This window comes from Athene cunicularia, assembly GCF_003259725.1.
Source record: "Athene cunicularia isolate RWA chromosome 1 unlocalized genomic scaffold, athCun1 chr1_part1, whole genome shotgun sequence".
Taxonomy (NCBI): domain Eukaryota; kingdom Metazoa; phylum Chordata; class Aves; order Strigiformes; family Strigidae; genus Athene; species Athene cunicularia.
Window position 1 is genome coordinate 78914352 of NW_020799091.1, and position 24327 is coordinate 78938678.

At 37.8% G+C, this 24327-nt stretch overlaps 1 protein-coding gene and 1 non-coding gene across 5 annotated transcripts in view; both read left to right on the plus strand.

Moving 5' to 3' along the window:
• FRMPD4 (FERM and PDZ domain containing 4) overlaps window positions 1-24327 on the plus strand; it is a 407661-nt gene that overhangs the window by 196051 nt on the left and 187283 nt on the right. The window lies entirely within an intron of this gene.
• LOC113487078 lies at window positions 12613-12719 on the plus strand. Its single transcript, XR_003399724.1, has one exon. It is a non-coding gene; the product is annotated as a U6 spliceosomal RNA (small nuclear RNA).

Here is a 24327-nt window from a genome sequence, read left to right on the forward strand (position 1 = left end):
GTGCTTTGTTTTATGAAAATGCTAACAAAGTTTCAGATGTATTATTTTCTTACTGTCCAGATCCTTGTCTCATATTCCAAAATAGTTGCTTTGCAGTTCTAAAATACAAATGGCTTTTAGCCATGCAGCTGAGCTAAGGGGAAGACGCAATGGGCAGGCTTTTAAAATTTTTTTTGAGTCTGTATCGGTTAACTTTTTTGCACACAGTTTTACCTGGAAAGTACCCTGCTAGCCTGACAGCAAAGCCAGAAGGCAGCAGGGCTAGCTGGGAGACTCCTGGGGCTGGCCAGGGGGCTCCCAAGGCTGGCCTTGGCATGGAGGTGGTCATCCTGTGGGAGAGGGTCCATCCCTTGCCATGCCATGGCTGGGCTGGGCTGGAGCAGGGAGCTACCAAGAGTGTGTTCCCTTATTTTAGAGATTTGAGTATGTGTTTGTTTAATATGCTGATTTTTGGAGGAAGTTGCAAAGTAAACTAGGTAGTTAGTGTTCAGTTTCTACCTATATTCCTGTGTAATACATGATTCTTTCAAATAAGTGGAAGGGTATCAGTATCTAGACAACTAACTTCTATGATGCTTTCAAAGTCCTGAACCTTGCTTACGAATCTCACATCTCCTGTGAGAGTGGTTCTCCTCTGATGTGGGAGAATGAGTTACGCCTATTCCATTTAATTTTTGAATCCTCATTTTCCTTTTCAAAAGAACAGCAGTTGCAATACATACCTCACACTTTATGTTCTTTCTTCAGTGCTCAAATCCTAGGTGTGGTTAAGGTTTTTTATTATAGTATTTTGAATAGGAAGTTGGTTAAGATAAGCATTCCAAAAAGGGATTAGAAAGCAAATACTTAATGAGATATTGAGCAGAGAAAGCTGTAATCTCAACTGTCAAAATGTTTTCAATATGGAAGCCTGTATCCATCACAATTTTATTTTTCCACAGACAGGCTAACTAAAGATATTAAATTCACAACTCAAAGAAAATGTCTTTATGAATAATATTTTGCTATAAAATCCTTTTTGTTATAAATACTGTTATAAATATGTTTCATAATGTATTTTTATGGATTATTTTTAGAGATGGTATTTTTATGAAATATCTTTGTGATAGATACTTATTGTAAAATACTGATGTTTAACACTGAGTGTTTTTAGAGGCTAATTTCCTTAAACTTTTTGTGACTTGTTCTGTAAAGACTGTATCTCAAAGACAGTTCAAAAATTAGGTTCCTAAAAATAATATTTTAAAATAACTTTTTTATTCAGTATTTTCTGAGGTCACAGGTATGCCAGTGAAGAATGAATGGTGATCTCTCTTTGTGAAGGCTGCATTAAGACTGCAGGAGTTTTTGGAGCTTTTCCTTCTTATATTTTAAAAACGATTTCAGATATGGCTTATCGCCCAAACAGAGACAATTTTACTAGTGCTGAGTGAAGGTGTGTGATCTGTCCATGATCGTATTGATGTTCCATAGTAACCTCCATGTTAATGTGATTAAGCAACTGAAAAATTGCAAAGGCTATCTCATCTTTGCAGAAAGTGGAGGCTAGTTTTGGCTGATGAAATAACTGATGAGAAGATAATTTTTAACTTGCAAAGTAGTGTTTTGGATTTTTTGCCATAATGCCAAATAATGTTCCTCAGTGATGGGGAGTTTCATTAATCCAAGTTAAAAATCAAAATGCAGTGCTTAACTTGTAATTGCAGTGTACTTTTTTTTGCATACAAAGGAGAGGTATCAATTGCTGTAGAATTCATTCAGATCTATGGAGTATGGCTTTTATGTGATTATTCAATGAACTTCTCTTGATTATAAATAAATAAAAATGTGTAGTCAAGTTTTGGGGTTTTTTGTTAACAATTAGCTACTTAACTGCATAAGTGTGACATATATATTTTGGGGTGAGCGTGGGGGTGTGTGTGCACTGCTAAAGCTCTAAGCATTTTAATGTAGGAGTTTTTCTAAATGCAAGTGTATCTTGATTATGCTTCAGTTAGTCTTGTGTAGTACCATTTATTAAGTTTTCAAGGGACAGGACCTGGAAACTTCCAGTAACAAAGATATAGTTGTATTGAAATTCCAGACCTCTGGGGCCAGGGTGCTATACCAGAGGGTGGATTAGTAGTGTGTTTATAAACATAAGCTCAGACCCCCCAGCTCCAGTGGGGTTCATCGCTTTTCTTTATCTGCCAGGTGGTGGTGGTGATGCCCTTCCTTACACCACTTGTCATTCTTTCATTTTTTCAAGTATTAAGTATTTTTCCAGTAAAATGAGATGGAAAATACAGATAAGTATGTTTAGTGATACAGAAAAGGTTTGGGGACAGATGTCAAATCAGGAACCAGGCTTTGCTTGCAGTCAAAAGATGTTCTCGCACATGTAGAAGACTTGTTCGATGTAGCTGTTTGTGACCATCCCTCTTCTGTCCAGCTGGGCATGGGATGAATGAAATCAGCCAGAAAACTTTTGTTTAACAAGATGGAAAGGCTTGGTGACTTCCTGCTGAATTCTCATGACCTAAGTAAATGAATTACTAATTAAAATATGTTATGAAAGTTAAGTTGTAATGTAATAGAAGACCAAACCTTAAATATACAGAATTTAGCTTTATGTCACATAATACTTGATACAATAATAAAATACTTGATAAAGTATTAGGATATTACTTGGCTAAATAATTATATAAAATAACAGACACTGACAAGCAAGGTTTCTGGAGGACTGTTCAGTTCCATGTCCTAATCTAGAGGTCTCTTAAGTATGTTGTTTGAATCATTGTGAAGAAGATGACAGGATCAGAAGTTACTATGGGAAAGAAAGCAAAAGTAAGTATCTTGAGATGATGTGGATACAAGCTGGGGTTTTGTAAGAGGAAATAATGAGTTAGAGATACATGAGGGATTGGCAGTGGATTATGAATTTATGCAGATTTTTTTTTATAAACCTGAGAGATAAAGATTAGATATGTAAGCATTTTCTGCTGATCTTTTATTTAAGGCAAAACCATTTGGAATTCACAATACTATCAGTTTTTATGTGAAATCTTACTTTAGATTTGGTGACTGTGGTGATGGATTTGGATTTGATGTAGCTTTAGGACAAATGGATGAAATAAGTCCACCTCAGGATATACATATGCCTGTGTCCTTCTGACATAAAATTATTGTACCTTTGTGGTGTGGCTTGGACTGACTTGATCTGTTCTGTTTAGAAAAGATGATAAGATGTGCTAGAAAGTAAAGCATTGGTTTGATTGTATGGTTTAGTCTTTATTTTATTGTAGATACCTCTGTAAAACTAATTCTTCAGTGTCCTAGAGTTAGCTTCCTGGAAGCTTCATGGTGGTTTTGCTCATATATGAAGAAAACCTTAGTTTTTATAGTTTTGTGGCTCATCTGAGCTTCTATAAGGCATGGTAACAAGTATGTACTTCATCATTTTGTTCAACTTTGTAGTAGCACTCAGATTCCCTTTATTTTTGTTTCTCAGTCAGATGAGGATTATAATTGCTATATAGCTGATGTGTGTTGTAACTGGTACGTTGATGAGTGATGCAATGCTTTTTGTTCTATCTGAACCTTTCCTACAACACTGAGGGTGATACCTTTTAGTTTTTTCCTGTGAAAATTTCAGCTTGTGAAGATATTGTCAAAATGGTGGGGAGGAGGAATATTATGCTTCCCCTGCCTCATGTGTGTTGTGTAAAGTGAAAGGTGGGATATCCTGGATCAGCTATGCTGGATTAATGCTTGTTGCTTTTCAGCATTTTCTGCATCCCTAATCTTCATGGCCATTTTTAAGTGATGGCAATCAGTCATCACTTGGAAATCAGTGGAAATCAGTCATCAAAATCTGAAGCCTGGATTGTGGTGGATTCTGTCCTTGCAGTTCTCCAGTATGCACTGTCTTGAATTCAGTATTGTGTGAGCAGATGATTACACCTTACCTTTCTGGTGCTACTTTATTAGTACAAAATTCTTGTATGAGAAGGGAAAAAAAAAAAAGTATTTGCTACATGTGGCTTACTTCACATTCCTTAGCTGTTTCCTTGTTTTCATTTGTGAGTTGGATTAGAAGGAAGAAGTGGCAGCGATAGGTGGATTTCTCTGTGAAGCAGACTGCAGACTGAGGAGCAACATGGGGGTGACGTGGTGCCCATGTGCACAATTCTGCTTGACATTAATGGCCATTACGAATATAAAGTGAGGCGAGCATGCCATGATTACACATGAAGAGCCAAATTATTATTGTTAATGATGACATGTATATGTTTCAGAGAAAGCTGGATTGCTTGTAATGGGTTTTGTTTTCAATTCCTTTGTTCAGTGTGAGGTAGTTCTGGCTCCTGAGTTCTTGTTGTAAATAGAAATCCCATCTTCTGCAGTCTGTGAAACATTATTCCCGGTTTCTCTCCATTTATTTATGCAGTTTTATTTCTGTTGTTCCTTTTTTGGTTGTCTTTTTTTTGTTCTTCGACTGTCAAAATAAGCATCATATTTTCACATGTATAACTTACATCATATATAATCTATGTAAACTACGAGGGAAGGCAATACGTTCAGGGAGCAGTTGGCAAGTAATGGTGGATTGAAAATAGGATTTTAGAGGACGGAGGGAGGAGGAAAAGAATTCCTGCTGCTGGTGCTGAGTGCTCTCAGGCAGTTGGGAAGGTGTAACTGTGCAAGGGGGCTACGCTGGAAGGAGTGCAGCTGGGAGGAAGGAGTTTGAGCTCTCATTCAGGTAGCAATGTCCTGGATGGCACATACCCTTGTACTGGAATTCACCAGGTGCAACAAGAAAAATCTCCTGGAAGTCGTGAGACTTGTTTTCTGCCAGTTCTGTTTTATTGACATATCGTGTGGTTTCACCATTTGCATGGTATGATTTAGATGTGTACTTCTGATGAAACAAATGGCCAAGCTCTTTCTCCTCCTCCTCCACAGCTCCTGGCTGTGTTTCCTTGGACCAGTGTTTGGATTCAGTAGAAAGCTAGCCTACCTCTTACCCTCCCTTGCTTCCCTGTCTGCACCCCATGTTGACGCCCTGACCCACCTTCACTCGCTTACAGCATGGCTGCAGGATTGCTAAATGCAGCACAAGGGAGGGCTGCTCAAAGGGACTGTTCCTTTTGCTGGCTGAGTTAGCTAAAATTAAACGCACAGGTCTGCGCCCTCAGCCTCTGGCTCAGGTACAACCCGCTCCTGTCTCCGAGTTCATTGCAAGGAGGGCATGCAGTGATCAGACGGGACCTCAGATGAAGAGAGGAAATTTGCCTGATGTCTATGAGAAAGGTTTGTGAAGCGGGTATAATCATCACTGCTCCTCTATGCCTAGAAAAGCTCCTCAGGACACTCAGGAAAACCTTAGCAAGTCTGGAGAGGCCTTATTTATGCTCTCCTACCCTTCTGTTACTCTCTGAGTTTCTGTGTTTGGCAATCCAGCCTGAAATACCCTGCCTTCTAATGATGCTAATGGTGAAACTGCATGATAGGTGATGTTTGGATGTTAGCTTGTTCATGGCAAAGGAAAGAGTATGAGCAGCCAGCCAAGCTTAAAACAGCTGCCCTTTAAAAAAGATAAAAAATTTGAATGTTTCATCTGGAAATAAAAATTTAGCTGTTACATTAAGAGTTTTCATTTGCTGCAGAAAACTGAAACTATAAAAATAAAAAAGTTTGGGTTTAGTCAGTCTTCCCCATGAACAGAGCCCTAGTATGCTAATTACCATGGAAATGAAATTTGTTAGAAATGCTGTTGGTGAATCTGAATGGTGTGTATTGTTCAACTTGTTAAATGGAGCTTTCAAAGAAAATAACCAGACGGAAAAAATAATGTGAAACTAGTTGTAGGTCCAAGGTATCCTTCATAAAGGATACTCTTCCTTCTTTACCCAGGTAAGAGATGGGCAACTTGAACAGAAGAGGCATTTTAATGTTTTATTGTTACTTGTTTAACTTCAGTGTATGTCCCCCAACAAATCAAGGGAGAAGCCATGTTGTGACTTAAACTGAAAACGATTTTAAGATCAGACGTATGAGTAAACCCAGAGGGATTTTGCTTCCTGTGACTGTCTTGAGACTGAGAGGTTTCTAGTGGCCTTCAGGCAACTGCTTAATTTACCTAATGCACATTATGGTATTGAAAAAGTGATCTCCATCTCTGTGATAAAAGGTACAGATTAAAGGCTAGGAATAGCTGGCATAGCAGTTTGTTTGTGCTGATACTTTGTCAACCATCAGCTTTCTGACAACATTTAGTATTTGCAGCTACTCTTAATAGGGCATTAGTTTATATACCTTCAGTGAATATTTCCTTTCTTTAGTCACAGTAGGAGGAGAGAAATGTTACATTGTTCTTCTGGTTATGTCTTGGTTGTGCTAAAAGGTGTGAACGCAGTGCAGGAGGAAAGGATATCGGGAACAGGACTGGGTGGGAGAGGATAGAGACTGCACAGCTCAGAGAAGAGCATCCAGATTTGGTCCATGGGGCAGAGGGAGATAATTATGGCAGGAAGAGAGAGGTGTGAGACAGTGAAAGTATGTTGGATTAGGAGCTCCTTTGGGGTAAGGAGAAGCAGAAGGTTGAATGCATCTGCTCATGATGCATACAGTTTGGCTTTTACCCATGTATTTTAAAGGGGTTTTTTTTAAGAGAATTGGATTAACTTTCAGAATGCTAAGTAACTTTAAAAACAACCCACCCTTTTTTTTTGCTTCTCCTTCTGAAAAGTACTTTGCAATTCTGAGTTTCTTCTAGGTATACTGTTGGCAGAATGTGAATCCTGAACCTTTAAATCTGCAGCGCAGGCCTCTTATAGCAGAAAATAATGAATTTTTATCATCCTGGGGAGCCAAGTTCTAGAAAGAAGCTTGATATATTAAAACTGTTTAGGAGGCAAGAGCACATTAATGGAGACCAGGAGCTGAGTTTGAGCTTCAGGTCTGTGAGGGGAATGATGTCTGTAGGTTAGTGATAAAATAGCTAAAAAAGAATTACCTTGCATGATCAGTCCAAGAGTCTGTTAATTTATTGTCTTGGCAACAGTTGCATTGAGCTGCTACATGGGTGAGATAAAATTGCTTTAGTTCATAGGGAAGGGTAAAAAATCTTTGTTGTAAATAAAAGGCAAAGGGGAACCTGGAAACACTCTTAAAAAGAGGCAAAAGCACGGATTTTCTGCCTTACTTCCAGAAGAAGGATTAAGTGTGATCTAGTTGGAGTTATAACATTTAATTAAAATTGAGCATTCATGAGAAGCAAAAGTATGATTTTGTGGTTTTTTTTTTCCTGTAGATTTTTGGATAGGAGCCATATGTGTGGTCACTGAAGCCTTCTTGTGAAACTTTGCAGTATTTAGATTCAAATTAGTGATGGTTGCAGTTAATCCAGTTTTCTGTCAGAAGGTACAATAATGGCATTCATAATAAAAAGGAATGGAAAGCAATATAGGATAATATCATACAGTCATGCAGCAAAGATGGTGTTGGGGGCTTTCCCCCGTCCCTCCCTAGTTGCTTTAATAATTTATTCAGTAAATGTTTTGAGTCCAGAATTGATAAACAAAATATTGGAAACTACAGAGCTTGACCTCACTTCTGAATCCCTCTCAGGAATGAGTACTTGTTTTGTTTGCAAGTGACCATTTGGTACAGCAATTTAACATCTCTTGCCTGATGTAGTTGCAAGAATACCCTAAGGAAATGATACTATACCTTTCCTAAACGACAGAGATAGCATGTGATATGTGAACAAGATACTCTTAAATCCACCCATGCTTACAGTATTAAAATGCCAAGCCACGTTTGGACTTAAATAATTGCTCTCATTTTTTATCTTAGAGTTAGTAGTGGTGAACATTTTATTGGCAAAAAGCATATTGACTAATCTAAATCCAGTGTTAGTAAGTGGGCGGGAGGCAAACACTGGTCCACTCATTTCACGTGCTCTGAAATTGTATTGAGTCAAAGGATACTTTTTCCAGACACCCTAAATCCCCCAGTCCCAAATCTCCCAGCTGTGCTTAATCTTGAAGATGACTGGATTATTTAATCTTTTTATTGGCAAAGATTAGTTTAAAAAGCCTCAAGAAGCCACCTTCTTGACCAAGCCAAGTTTGGTATGTCATGAATCTGGCTTCAGAGAGGATCCTCCAGCTGGAAACAGATGGGCCACAGTTCCTGTGTCGTGGGTGCAAGGGACACTTATCTCGTTTCTCCAGTTAGTATTGTGTTGGGAGCTGTTGAAATCAGGCTAGGAAAAGTTTCCTACCCTGTTTTACATGCCTACAAGTGGTAGGGAGTTTGCATCTGGTTGTGCGAATTCCAGGTCTTGACTATTTTATCTTCTGTATTTTAGCTTGAAGGATAATGTTGAGATTGAAAATTTCTGTTACTACTAACTAAAAGTATAATGAATGTAGGGCTAATGCTTTGACAGGGAAAAAAAAAATCCCCAAACCAGATGCTGGTGTTAATTGGACATTGAATTGCTTCAAATCATTCATTAGCCTGTAGGTACATTGTTCCCAATCACCTGCAGTTTCATTTCAGTCAGAAGGTGATAAGATAATATTTTTTTAATTAAGGTGACATTATAAATTAACCTGTCAATAAATGACATTAGCTTTTTCAGTAGTGCAGTTACAAATGGATGGATTTGTAGCACAGTTCTTATAGCCAAAAAAGAAATATTGGATCTGTGCTGAGTTGTTAAATACTAATGAATAATTTATTTAATGAATTTTGTCTTCCTCTGTTCATGGTGTGACTGGCAGAGCACCAGCCTTCTCCAAATGTTACATTTCTCAGAATTACTCTGATATTTGGGGCCTTACTGCTTCGATTTTGCTACCCAGGATGCTAACTCCTTTGCCCTGTTCCAGACTAGATAAGTACAATTATCTGTTAACTTCTCTGATCTGGCTGAGAACCAGTTTTGTATTATAGATTTTTGTGAGAATCTCTATTGGTAACCAGTTTTTAAATTCAGTTTCTGTGGAAGCTTAGCATGTGTGTTCTGCCGTAAACCTAATTGTGTGAATGATTGTGGAAGTGAATGCTCAGTGGCTCAGACATCAAAGTGAATTAAAAATATGTCAAACTGCAGAAATATTTTATACTATATCTGGTTGGATTCAGGTTATTATGCTCTTTTACAAGATTAATAGAACTTTTGGAGGAAAAGTGAACTGTCTCCAAAAGCATTACTGGAAGAAAATTGGCTTTCAGTGCACATCTAGTATAAAGAAATATGTAATAAAATTCTTTCCAAGATTCATAAGCACTTGTACTAGAGGAGTCAAAGCTGTAGGTCCAGCTGTTTATTACTGAACTGTTGATTGCTGAAGCAGCTCTCTTTAAAAGATGCTCTGCATGTGTAGTATCTTTTGACCAGTTTTAAAACCAAACCAAAGCAAACACTATGAAGTATTCTGGTGTGCTGTGCTGCAGTGAAAATGAAATTCAGTAGTCCATGGGAGGGGAGCCATACTGGAATGGGGCTTTTGCTGCAAGTGTTGCTGAGATCTGAAGAAGTAATCCTGATGCAAACATGGAGTTGGTGAACATCATCTCTATTCTTGTTCATGGACTGCTGCTGTTGCATTTTAAGCTCATGTACTTCTGCTCCTGGCTCGCCCCATGCCCTGCAGTAATCTGGTTTGCAGGAAGACACTTGACATTTTAAGAATTTGTTTTGTGCTTATCCTTCTCTTTGTCTGTTATTTTCTGACATTTACTCATGATTTAAAACTGTGAGAGCCCTGTCCTTACATCTTACTACATCATCTGCTTCTTGGAGGCTACCAAATCTGCTTCTGTTGGAAGAGATTCTGTGTCTTTTTTTTCCTCCTGCCCTCTAGCAGACAAGTTTGGAGGTTGTTACTGAGGTCTGCAGAGATGTTTTGCCTTTCTAACTGCGAGAGAGAGGCACATGCAGGAGCTCATCTGTGGACTTGGACAGAAGCAGGAGAAAAAGGGCTTCGGTGTTCATTGCTGGACCTCTGCTGGGAGCAGTTATTGGGACCGAGGTCAAAATATTTCAAGTGCAAATGCAGTTTGATTAGTCCCAGAACACAGATTGTTTGGTTTACCTGGTCTGTCACAGGCAATAGCTTTTAACTGGTCTTTAAAATCATTTGGTGCGATAATGTTTACAGCACAGTGACTTCTACTGAAAGTCTCTGTCCTGTAGGAAACCAGGACCCAGGTCCTGAACATATGTGCTTTGAGAGGCAGTCATTTATATGATAGCTGACCTTTTTTCTGCTAACTATTTCCATGACGTTTTATGTGGTGTTACCCGCAGGCTTATTGGGAATGTTGAAGTTTGGTTTTTTTTAATTACTATTTTTGATTGATTTGGGAGGGCATGGGAAGTGTGAGAATGTACTAGTGAAGATGAAAAAAAGCCATAAACAAAACCAAAAAACCCGCCAAGCCACAAGGAACTGACCAGTGTGATCTAGTTGCATTTATTCTGCCTTCGCAAAATATAATAATTAATTTTAAGCTCTTATTTCCTGTCTCAATTATTTGCATTTTGTACTCAAATGTGTGTTCTTCTGAATTATTCTCTTCATAATGGACTTCCTGCTTAACTGCATTATTTCTTCTGTGCCCTTCATAGTAGTGTATATGTTCTTGTTTATTTCCTGTTCCCTACTTTTTGTATATTCCCCCACAGTTCATACATTTCAGCAGTGCTTTGAGCTCCCAGTTTATTTTGCGTGAGTTCACTATACATACCAAAGGAAGTTAATTTTCTGTCAGTTGGCGGTTTCACCTGTTTTAAGGAAGACTAAGCAAATTCTATGTTACTCTATATAGTACTGTAGCAGAGAGGGCAGGAAAAGAACTAATACTGCTCAGGGACTTCCAAAGGATCTGTAGCCTCGAGGAAAACATGTAGGAAAATGTAAAAAAATAAATATTTATTTTATTTAATCTATATTTCTAGCATTGCTGTGACTCACCAGGAGGCAGGAAATAAGTTGATTTTCCTTCAGCCTCTTGCAGAGACTGTGTATACGCTTTCCTTAGGTTGTTGAGTTGAAAGTAGAAAGTTAAAGGTTGACAGTTGTGGGGTTTCATCCTAAGTGGAGAAAGCTACTTTCAGCTCAAAAAACAGGGAGCAGGCTGTCTTCTCAGGGAGGTACAGGGGAAATACTTCACAAGATTTTGTGCTCAGAAGGGAGCAAACCTGGTTGCCCAGTGCTAGGATAGTCTGAACATCAGAAAATACTTCATTTGAGAAAGTCTCCTTGTCTGGCCAGAAGATATTCTTACAAATTTAAATTAACACAATTTTAGCACCAGAAAAGAAAGAGAGTTCACGCTTACTTTTGGCACTTGCAAACACAAGTGCGAAACTATTTTCTGAGATTCAGGCCCAGTTTTCCGTGCTGTGTTGAAAGGTAGCTGTGTGCTGTTCTGCCAACAGTGTCTTTCTCATCTGTCTGTTGCTGTTGACAGGCCAATGGTAGGAGTCTCCACTTCTTCTGATCATATTTTTCAGGTCTTCAGCTTGTCTATGGATTTTAATCTTGAAAAACAAAATTTTTTAACAACGAGAGCTTGTGTGTATTTTGAACTGTATATGCCTAAATGAAGGTCTGTGGATTTGGTGGATGGATGCATTTTGGCCATTTATGATTGATTTAGCTGCCAGCCTGGAGTTACTAAATGAATGGAAATTCTCTGAGAGACAGCACCAACAAGCAAGCACCTATTCTGAGCTTGCTCATTATGCCAGACAACAAAATTGTAGTGAAGCTGTGTAACACTTGCATTGTGATTAGTTGCATCACTTACTCATGCACTGCAAAATAAACACATTTAGATGGCTGACCGTGACAAGGATTTCAAGAAGTAATGGTCTTTAAGCCTCAGCAAAGACATAATTAAGCTGAATATTGAAAAGAATTTCACAGCTGTGAGTACAGTCAATCAATGAAATCGGCTTTCAGAAAAGCCAGTGATTTTCCACATCAGCTGTCAGTCCTGTATTTTTGGGTCCAAGAATAATGGAATTAATACCCTACTGAAGGTGGTGGAGACCAGCCTTCTAAACCTCGATGTGGACAGTAGCCATCCATTAACCCACTGCCTCTGAAGCCTCTCAGGGAGCTGCTGTGCTGTAACCCAGCTGGGGACAGGGCAGGTTAATTAACAAGATGAGATGCTTTTGTCATTTATAGGAAGAAGGATCGTTAATAGGAAGTTGGTGATGGTGTGTTCAGCACTGCCATAGTGCACAGTGGCACAGCAGTCATGGTAAAAATCCTTGCGCTCTTCCTTAATAAGAGAAAAATCTAATTTTCCACAAGAAAAAACTTTGTGCTACTCTGTTTCAGCTGTGAATGACTTGGCCTTCAGAGCATTCACCATGAGCCTGTAATGTTTTAGCCATAGTTTCATATCTTAATTGCTTCATATTTCGGTTTTGCAAACACTGGTCTTGTGGCAGCAAACTGATTAAATTCTTGAGGCTTCACTTTCTGCATGGTGGTTAAGCTGATGGAATGAGCCACAGACAGGCTGCTGTCTACTGAGCCGGTCTGCTAATTTGGGGTTACTGGAAAAGGAGAGGAGACATCAGACAGAGAGCCAATTGTCCTCACTTTGGCAGCATGTGTACTAACATTGGAAAAATACGGAGAAGATTAGCATGGCCCCTGTGCAAGGATGACATGCAAATTCGTGAAATATTCCATATTTTAGGGAAGTGGTCACAGCACCAAGCCTGTCATTTTTCAGAGGGCATTTGGACATTGCTCTAAGTCATATGGTTTAGTGTTAGGTAGTCCTGCAACGAGCAGGGAATTGGACTCAATGATCTGTATGGGTCCCTTCCAACCCAAGGTATTCTGTGATTCTGATTCTTATGAACAGTAAGGAAAAAGAAAAAAGTCAAGTTGGCAGAGAGTGAAGTATAAGGAAACCACAAAATAAAATGGAAAATACGAAGTCATACATCAAAAAGAGAGATTGGAAAGACTAGCAGAAGTGGTAGGGAAAAGTATTAGATAATAAAGGAAATGAAAGGTGAGGAGGAATGCAAATAAGTGAAAGTCAGAGAACCAGATTGGGAGAGGAGGAGGGGAAGAAGATAGTGATTTAATAATGATATACTATATTTAAACAAAAAAGTAGCAGTGATAGCATTTATCTATAACAGCTGTGCAAACATGCAAAACCCACTATTGAGAAAATTTCTAATATGCATGTTGGCAGATACTTCACTTGAAGTGCTTTATGTGGAGCCATAGGTTTAGTGTGTCTTATTTACTGGCCCTTCCTTTTTAAAGATAGTTGGGAGAGAGTGTTCTGGCAAGGTCAGGATGATGGACTTGGAAATCCTCTTTCCCATTCTATATTACTACTAATGTACAGGTGGTAGTCTAGAGTGGTAGCGAACCTTTAACATGAGATGCAAGATGAATGTTAACTAAATCTCTATGCATAAATCCCTTTGAGTGGCTTCACCCCTCCACTCCTCCCAAGTGGGACTTGTGTAAACACTTTTGTTTTAGTAGAAAATTTGGCTGTTATTTTGTTTTTTCAGACTCCAAAACCTGACATTGTTAGGCTTTTCTCCAGAAAGATGAAGACCAGGAAAATATGAGTTACAAACAAAGAAAGGTTACATTTTGCTTTGTAAATTATGAATGCAATTAAGAAAAAAAAAGATTAGAGGGAGGGGAGCCATGTTTCTGGATACTCACAGTAAAGTGGAAAATCCTGACTTGGGTGAGTTATCGCAGCTCCACTGTTGGCATCTTTGTGGATCAGGACCATAGGAAACAAGTCTGTTGTATCTTATGCTTTTCAGTTGATTTGTAGCTACTTACACCTAACTTCTAATCTCTGTCAGACTCTTACATTGGGTAAAGTGAAGAAACAGAGTAAATGCGTTATTGTCTTGAGGAATTATGATGCTTCCAAAGAAGTGTGTGATTTGGGTAGGTATACAGTGCTAGAGTAACTTTCTCTCTGACCAGTCCTATATTGCTAGGAAAAAGCACTTAAAATCTGTGATGTTTCAGAGAGTAAGATATCAGTGCTGTTGACATTTCAGTCAGATTTTGGTGACTAAGTTAGTTTTTAAAATTTCTGGTCCTTAGACTCACAAATATAGAGCTGTAAATGGCCCCTTGTAGTTCTTTGTTCTGCTTTGATTTGTGCTGTCAGCCAATCTTCTTTATATTTTTGAAAAACCACCCTATACTAAATCACACCTAAATAGACGTATACCCCTAGATAGAGGACTTCTATCAACTCTCTTAGAATTAATGCAGATTAATACAGATTAACAAAATGGTGACCTTAGTTTTCTCTGCTAGTTTAGGTTATACTTTGTATTGCATTTTGAAAAAGTGCTTTCCAAGATCACTTCTCTGGAGGTCTTTGTGTCAGTCCTCTCTGTTTACATTTGGTAGAGTACTCAGGTAAGCACTGATTTGGTGATCTTCTAGTATCAAATTTCTGTGTGTACAGTTGATATTTTGGGGTAGTCCTCTGCACCATGTGAATTGGTTGGTTGGTTGTTGTTCCCCCCCGCGAGCTATATATTATGCCAAGGTTTCTTATGAAACATTGGTACGTTTATTCTTGAAGTTGAGTTTATATTCTTGTTAACTGGGTGGCAACTATAGGTAGTCAACATAATCTTTTGAGTTTCTGCAGACAACGTGCAGCTACTGCTGTGTTGGGTGGAATACTTTGTTGGTATAAATAGAAAAACACAATTTTATTGCACAGGATGGTATGTGACCTGAAATGAAACTGGGCCATGGCTGGGGCCTTCTGCAGAGATCAAGCATGGCTGCGTGACAGAGATTGAAAGTCCTGAAGTGGTTTAGTCGCTGGTTTACTTTCATTTGAGAATTAACAGCAGAAAAGAGGACTTGCAGGTTTTATCTGGGTTCAAGTGGGGTAAAAAGCTTGGCGTAATACGACTGCTGTATTGTGCACATGGGTGGTGCTTTCAATTCTGGGTCTCTGAATACTGCACCTCTCTGCTCATTATGACTCAAGGTAAAGCAGTTGAAAAGGGGAGTTTTCTCAGTAGGAAAAATAGAAAAGTCTTGATCTGAATACAAAACACTTATTACCTTTCCTGGAATTATTCAGCGAGGGACATACTAGAAGGAGGGTAACTTCTTAGCTCAGAATAAAAATGAACAAATCAAATATTGAACTACCAAGTAGTTGACATTCTTTCAGCTCTTAGATTGTTCCCTCCTACACGTGTCTTATATCTATAATGTTAATTAAGTTGTATTGCAGTCAGTAGTCTTTAGCAGATCTCATTTCCATCGGATGGAATGTATGTTCTTCAATCTGTCTTCTACTTCAGAAAGGGAAGAAAGGAATATTTTTATTTTGGGGGGAATTTTTTCATTTTAATTGCTTTGCTTGTTTTATTATTGTTTTTTTGTTTGTTTGTTTGTTTTCTCCTTCTGTTGATTTGTGGGGAGGGGACTGTTTGATAAATGAATGCCTTAAGCTTTCACTCAATCTCCATATCAAAAAAACACAAAACCCCCATATTTGAAGGGACAGTAATTAACTTGCAGCAGTCTGTTTTAAATAGGAACAAATAGGGAACAATTGATTAAATATTGAATGAGCAAAAATCTGAAAATTATTCTGCTGCCTAGAAAGCCTTTGATACTGTTTCCCCACCAGATAGGCATTTCATTAAAGAGTGTGGAGATACAGTGCATATGGAATCAGTAACTCCACCTATAGAGAAGGAAGATATTTTAATTCTTCATTGCAAGTATGGACTGCAATCAATAAAATGGGGAAAAAAAGGTACAAAATGAAAGTGCTGGAGTACTGGTTCAGCAAACGCTTATTCATATGACTATCTTGGGTGTAACTAATTAAGCATATGAGCCTTTGCCAACATCAGCATGTGCTGCATAAAAACTCAGGATGAAGCAAGAAAGTAGAAAAATTAAATCTTGGTTCATGCAAGAATAGTCAATAGTTTATTACTTTGCCTTTCAGTTTGAAAAGGTTGTATTTGTGTTTATAATTTAATATAATTATCTGGAGAGAATTACTTTGTCATAGCTTGTTTCCAAAATTATGTGCTTAAATTTATAATTTTTCTGTAATACTGTTGCTGTGTCTTTGCCTTCCTCTGGAGATGCTCTTATTGCAGATGCCATTGGGGATTAAACAGAAAGAAGCGAGGTTCCTTGTCCTTATTTCCAAAAAAAGGTGGATTACCATCTTTAAATGATGTCATTCTTTTCTCCGCTGAAAAGATAAGTAGATAATGGAATGGCATCAACAACAGTATATAGAATAGAAAGACTGAAAAAAACTTCCATAATAATTTTGGTTTTAGCATCTTACTCCACTGCTGAATGTTTTCAAAAACAAAGTTGGTTGAGAGTTATGTGTCTTCCTGCTCTTTCTAAATTACCACCATTCTTGCTTGTCAAACTTTAAGGATCACCAAGAACTTAATCAGAATCATTTTGTCACACTGGTGATGCTGCCAGTTTGGCATATCATCCCATAAAGCCTTCCATGATAACTCCTCAACACAACATGCCTTTTTGTGTTGCAGCTGTTAAGAAAATCTCATTTCCAACAGTGCAAGACCTTTCTGAAACTCCAGTTGTACTTTGTGGGGTTACATCAGGGGAGATCTCTTCTCTGGGCGCTGAGCAATCAGGGAGATTGATCCAGGACAGTCAGTGCAGATGTATGGTATATACCCACCCATCCCTGAGCCACATAGTCAGACACTGCAGAAAATTCCTGGGGTCAATCCTGCAGTGTAAGTGGTGATAAAGAGACTGTTTTAGTAAGGACATAGTGACAGAATGAGAAATACTGTGTTAAGAGGAGTGAATATTAGGTATATAGTGAAAAGAATAAAGAGAAACAAATAAATGGGAAAAAAAAAAGCAAGGAAGATGTAGAAGCTATCAAGATGGGTTTTACTTTTAAGGCTTTGTTTTAATGAACTTTCACTGTTTTAACAAAGATGACAGTGAAAGATATTGCCATACATAGCACCTTTCTCAAACTCTGTATTTCTAAGAGATTTTCATTTAGAATGGCAGCATCGCTGTTCCGTTACTTGTAACCTGCATTTTTATTATGATTAAGAATCCCTATTTTAAAAAAGAATAACATTTTCTTCCCTTGCTGTCTTGGAATGGAAGATCTTTGCAACAGAGACTTCTTTTCTACCAGTGTTAAAGGCAATTACCATGTGGAGAATGCTCCTGAAATATAAATAATGTATTGATAGGAACTGTAGAACCGTGTAGGTGGAGGACTAGAAAAACTGAATGTTTGCCAAGCTCTTTTATTATTTATCAAAGCTGGTGAAATCTAGTTGTCACAGCCCAAGATACTCAAAGATCTCACTAAAAGCCAGTCTTTTTGTAAGTTATGTTTCTTTAACCAAAAATTACAGTTGCACTAGTAATATTCTTTGAAGGGTTGCAGGTTCTAGGAAGTTGGTTATGGTTTTGTAGTTTGTTTTTTGTTTCTTGTTTGTTTGGGGTTTTTTAAACAGATTTTAGCCTGTAAATCTTTGCTGACAAGTTCAAAAATTATCAGATTCTTGTCATATGGAGCTCTGATATGATAGAAAAAGTAACTATTTTGAATTAAAAACTTGCTTGTATTAAACTACCAAGTTTTCCTCTAAGGACCATAGAGCTAGTTTGTAACATGGCCTTACCTTCAGGCACATTTGAAAATCCAATCCCTTAATGCTTTTGGAAGCCAAAATAGTTTTTAAACCTTATTTTTAATAACTGGGAAGTTAGCTGTATGCAGTATTAGCAGAATGTTTTTTAATGTCAGTATCATATACAGGTGCTTGGAGTAGCAGGGTTGATTTTTTTTTTTTTTTTTTTTTTTTCTAAAGAGCCCCAGTTGGGTTATAATGCATTTGTGATATATAGTGTTCCTGTAGAGTACCGAACGTAAATACAAGTGTACGGATAGCATCTGGTCATAAAAGAAGTGGAATGGCTGCAGGCATGTTGACACACTCTAGTGAGAAGAAAGAGAGCCCTGTAATAAAATCTCATTGAGGATGCAGAGAGTATGTTTCAGCATTAGGCATTCTCCTCATGTTTCACCTAAATGCATCCTCCTCTCACGAGAAGATGAACAGTACATTTGCACCGGCTCATTCAAATTGAATGTTGGTAAAAGAAGAGTCTTGAGCAAACACTGAACAGTCTGGCATTTTTTAAAGACAGAAGAAAGGTTAAACGGTCTGCTGCTTAAACTGCTGGTTTTTGGATATTTATTTGCTGACTGAGTGTATTGAAGGTGGTGAAAGCATCATTGGCAAGATTTCGGATCGCTGCATAGCACAGGTCAGGATTATATTAAACCGAGGCTGTTTTTACAATAAAGTTTAGATCTTCATAAGTGACCTAGTATGTTGCTTTTTAATCTGAGGTTAGTTAGATTGTATTTTTCTTGGAGAGAAGAGGGTAGGATGTGCTTTCTCTGTATCTTTTCCCTTTCTCTCTCTTTGACAGCACTGCAGCTTTAACTTTGCTTAGAGCTATAGTAAATGAGAAACTTCACTAGGATCAGCATTTACCAATCAGAACATTTATTAAGAATAATTAAAGATAGACTTCATTATACATATTTTGTTTCTATTATTTGTTTGCTGTTTCAAAAATAATGTAGAGCTCACTGAACCCAAACTTGCTAATTTTCTCCTTAATACACTGAATGACTGCGTGGATGAGACTCACAGTCACTCTTTTGGGTGAAGCACAGCATCATCTTGCAGTGCCTTAGATATATTTTAAAAGCATCACTAGTTAATTATAGAAAGAAAAGGTAAGGCTATACGTGCACACTAGATTTAATCTTGCTTTGCTCTCACACTGAAGAGATTTATAAGCAGCAAGGAATTTTTACATTATTCTAGATTATTTGCCTCTTTAACTCGACTACCCTGCAATAGACACACACACGAATGCCACCTGTGCATATAGCTGAATATCAGAAATAAACACCTTTACTATTTCAGCAGGGAATCTTTTTAAAGGTGTCTTAAATGTTAAGGAAAGTCTTGTGTTATAAGCGCTCCTGAAGTTTTTTTTTCTTGTCTTTCTCTCCATGCACGCTCTCTCTGTTTTTATTTTTTACTTTAAAGACACCCTTTCCACGGCTTTAATGCTGATTTATTATTTTTATTATTTTTTTTTTTCCCAGTGATAGGATAAAGTGTCTTGCAAGAGAACTGCTATGATGAAACTTTCTGTCCTGTATGTGAAGTCTGACTTATTCGTTGAAAGTAGTCTGCAATATTTGCTCACGAGAGCTGTCACTCTTGAGGAAATGTTCAAAATAAGACTGAATTACTTAAAAAGATGTGTGTCTGTATATATTTTATTTGTGTATATAAATATATTCTGTAGACATGGTGTCTAGAGCTGGTTTTGATTTGTCTGTGCAAAACAGACATGTAGTAGTTGTATAAGTGGCACTGCATTTAGCTGGCTTAGGTGTTCTTCCATGGACATTCTGGATCAGAGGTTCCTGCAGGAATAACATGAAGTCACATGCAGTTAATGTCAGGGTTGACTGGCTTTACTGAGATGATTTACTGTACAGATGCTGTAAGTGGTGACATGCTCCGTACATGTTTCCTTGGGCAATTTGATTGCATTAGTGGTGTCAGGTGAATGGCAAAACCCAAGTGGTGCTGCTGTCATTACTGGTAGTAAACTGCATTGGTAAATAAACTTAGGAAGCCTGTATAGCGTTTCAGTACTGGAATGTGGTTTTGGTTTGGTTCTTTTTGTAACAGGAAAAACAGTCTTGCACTGGGCTGTGTGTGTACTGTATGGGCTGCAGTGACACTGGAAATCAGAGTAAGCCTCCAATCGTAAGACTGTGAAATGTGCTCCAGAGCTAGATAAATGCTTTTTGTGAGTCTCCCAGGTATCTGTTAAATAGGTTTCCAGAAGGTGTGGTTTGACCACACAATTTCATGAAAGTAATTATGGGAGCAGCACATAGCTTATTCAGTCCCACAAAGATTTGTTTGAATACTCTCCCCTACCACCTCTCTTGCAGCAACTTGTTGTGAAAACCTTAGGTGTGATGTTCAGCTTCCAGTGAAAGAGAATGCTATGGAAAAATGACACAGCCTACAGAACTGTTATGGTCCAAGGGATTGCTTTGTTGCACCCATAATTATAAGACGCTCTGGATTTGCCTATATTTTTCACTTGGTGTAGTGGAGAATGACAGGCAACTAAGTAATGTGTCAGTGTCTGGAGTGTGGGGGGAAATGATGTAAGTTGAGACTTTTACTACTGGTTTAGAAGGCTAAAAGACGCTCATCTTTCCTAGGCTGGGCAGTCCTCTTCCTATTCCATACACACATCTGGTTTTGATTGCACTCAATTTTATGCTGTTAAATTCATGTCAGTTTTGTGGGTCATGTGGTTTTGATTTTTTTTGTTGTTGTTTGTTTGGGTTTTTTTGTTTAATCAACTCATTTTGTACTCTTCTTTAAAAATTGGGAGTAGAATCCCAGTATTATCCTAAACATTAAATAACTTTCAATACTAGAAGATAGCTTCTTGCTTTTCTGAAATCTGATGATTAATGCTTTTGTTTACTTCTGAGCAATATGTTGTTTGTCATGTCACCACTGAAGTCCCATTCCTTTTTTTAAATGGGTGTTCTTAGCTTTGCACAGGAAATGTTTCTTTTTCGCTTGCAGAACTGCCTTAGTTTCTTGTCCAGAATCCAAATAGAGAAAGGAGTTTAAAATTTAAATTAACCTTAGAACAGTATTTAACAATTAAATCGTAACACTGAAGTTTCAGTAAGTTAGTTATTCCTTTCTTCTGACTAGCTATAAGAAAGACAGAGGAGATGACAGGCTATTTTCCTGCATGTAAACAAGGTACTCTCAATAGCATTAATTACCTGATTCTTCTGATGAGCTCAGAGGGCTCTAATTCTGAAATAATACAATAATAACCAGTCAACTGCTCTGCATGTCCATTTTTCACCATTGAGCATTTTAAACATTTGTATTCTAGGAGAGATGTCAGACGGTTCTCAATCAATATTTACAGTATTCAACTTTCTCAGATAATATATCCAGGTATATTGTAAACTGCATGCTACCTGTAAGTGAAGCCTTTCACTCATTGGTAGAGAAATGTCGAAGGGGCTGCGTGGTTATCCCTGTGTGGTTTCAGGATGGTGATAGAAGAGCTAGCCATTTCTAGAGGGATATGTCTGAGCTGTCCCAGAGAAGACCTAAACTGGTACATTAGAAGAGATGGAAAGAAAATTAGAATTAACATTAGTTTGGGAGGTGTTCATCACTATCTTTTGGAAAATGTAACTTTGCTGCTGGCGTCCATGAAATTGTCCATTTGTAGTCATGTGCTTTAATGGAAAGTTGATATGTTGGTCTTTGTATGCTTACATTATAAATGCAAGTACCATGTCTGCTTGTGATGGATGCCCACTGAATGCAAAGGCAGACTAGGAGTGCTCTTGTGCTAAATTTAGTCATCTGCTTACTCATTTTGCAGATGGGGAAAAAAATCTTCAGTCTTACTGGGATGTTGAGGATAGCTAGCAACTCAGAGGTTTTCAGAAGCCCTACTTCAGGGAAAATACAGCTATCTCTAGACAAATAATAGGAAATTGTAAGTTACAGAATATACTTAATGTACACTTTTTTCCTAGTTATAGTTTAATTCAAGAAGGAAAATATTTCAAATTGCGGTAATATATGTGGTATTTGAAGTTGCTTTTTCAGTTCAAGCTGTAGTAATTCAGGAAGGTATTGGTCATTTTTCACCCATCTGACAGCTGCATAGAGGGGACAGGCTCCAAGTTGTGCTCATGTTCTGAGGATGAATGAGCTCATCTTACTCTTTCTGGTGGCTGGTCAGTCAGCTTGGAGGTGGCCACGAGCTGCCTTTTTGCCCAGCTGTTCTCAGGAACAGCCTCTCACCAGGGAAGAAAGGTTTCTGTTCAAGGAAAGAGAGGTAGCTCCATGTCTGGGGACAGCTGGATCTGCAGAAGAGCCTCAGTGTTTGGCAAAGAGTCTTCCTTTCAGATCCTGAAGAACAATTTTGGACTGTAATTTCATCCGGATTTAGAGTGTTACTATTACTCTGTGAAGAAGGAACAAGGTCCTTGGATTGATGCAGTCATATTAGACTACTGGGTTGTATATTGGGTTGAGTATATCCAATATACGTCAATCACACTTCATTGAAGGGAGCACTGCAGCAGTTGGGAAAGGCTGTGAATTAAATTAAAGGGTAATTATAACTCTTTTTTTTTTTTACATATAGTTTCTAATAAATTGAAAAGTTATTTGCCAGTGAAAACAGTTCATTGAAGTTCAGGCTTTATGTGCGTCAAAGGGATAAGGCTATAGGTGTTACGGAAGGTAGCAACAGTACAATGAAGTCCTTGCTGCAGATCAGGTTGTCTTGCATGAAAATTTTGTTGGTCTTTGAAAATCTTTCTGCAGTCACGTTTTTTGTCAGGTTTTTTGTTAGACTTTTTCCCACTCAACATTTAAGATGCAGAAAATGTAAATGTCAGTTCCATATTAAGGATTAGGTTTGGGCTTGGAGAAGAAAGCATGAAGTTAATTGAAAGGTCATAAATAAATCAGTGCTTTTCTTCTGTCTGTTTGTGCATATACTTTTAAAAATCTGTTTGTAGAGAAATAAATTTTTAGTTTCTAAAGAAGATCTGCATAAACTTTATTATGCTTGTTGACCATTTTATCTCCAGTCTGTAGGATTCTTCAGTTCTCAATTACTTGTGAAAACTGTTACAGGATTTCAGGAACTGGATGAATTGCTTCAGAAACAAAAAAAAGAGATGCCATATTCTGTCCTAAATGGAAAGAAATTTCTAATAATTTTAGCACCTGATATCAATACTTAGGAAAAGGATAACAAGGGAAAACAAGGTTTATTGCAAGATAGACAGCATTTCATGGAAGGTTTGTGACTGTTTATGGAACCGTATCTTGGAGCAAGTTTGATTTCTCAGTTTTAGTGGGGCTATATAACATAAAATATCTACCCTGTGAAAAGAGGACTTTGTTCAAGCCCAGGAATGTGTTATAAAATAGTATTTTTTTCCTGTTGCAATAATTGATCCCCTACAATTTTTTGGTAACAAAACAAAAATCCCAGGCACTTAAAAGAGAAAGGTACTAAACAATCCAAGACTTGAATGGTGCATCAAAAGCTTGAAAACAGTCAACAACATTGTAAGTTTGCTGTTGGCTGCACTTAATGTAAGTTTTGTGTGCATGCCACTAAATGACACTAAACCACGTACAGATGGGTCTGTGGAAGGGTTTGCAGGAGTCTTGACTGAGCTGCCTGAGGGGCCAGAGGTACAGTGCAAGACCTGTCTGGGTGAGAAATCACTCTGTAAAGTATTTTGAGGGTGATTAGCTATATTTTAAAAGTATATGAGGTTAAGGAGTGAAAATTCTCTGTATCTTAGTTATCTGCTTTCCCGTGTTTTTTCAGAGCTTTTTCATACACTGTTTCCAGGTGCAATCTCTTTCAACAGATTAATAGTTCATTAGTGGTAGGTGGAAATTTTCCTCTAATAAATGTTGCCTTGCTGCTATTTTAATAATGATTAAAAAAAAAAAAATAGTCTAAGGAGGACAGAGTGATTGGTAGTTTTATTCCTCTGTCTTGCTCACTATGAAATTAATACTGAGCAGGTACTGTGCTTAGAAAAAAAAAGTTGAATGTAATTCTATTTTGAATTAAAGTGGCACCCTACCAGTGTATATATCATTATATATACTGTCTTAGGCCCTGTGAAGCATCTATCTATCTATCTATCTATCTATCTATCTATCTATCTATCTATCTATCTATCTATATCTATATCTATATATATCTATATCTATCTATCTATCTATCTCTCTCTCTATATATATATCAATGTTCTGGATTGCAAACCCCTTTTCTGGGATACTAGAAACAGTAACGGGGGGCATATGAAAATGATGAAGAGGAAGCTGGCTTAGTCTTGTAGCCATGCCTGTTATAATAGGTAGCTATTACACCACAGAAATCACTGTTCTACAAGATTAAATTCATGAAAGCTCCAAGATGTTTTGTTTTTGCTGAAAATGAGTTTAAACCAATTATTTAAGCAAGTCTGCAAAATTAGTAGTTCATACAAAGTTACGTCCAACTGAATTGCTCTTGTCGTACATAGGCTTTTCTTTAATCTGGGCACGCACTACGTACAGTGAGATTGTGGCTTATTGTCTCCTTC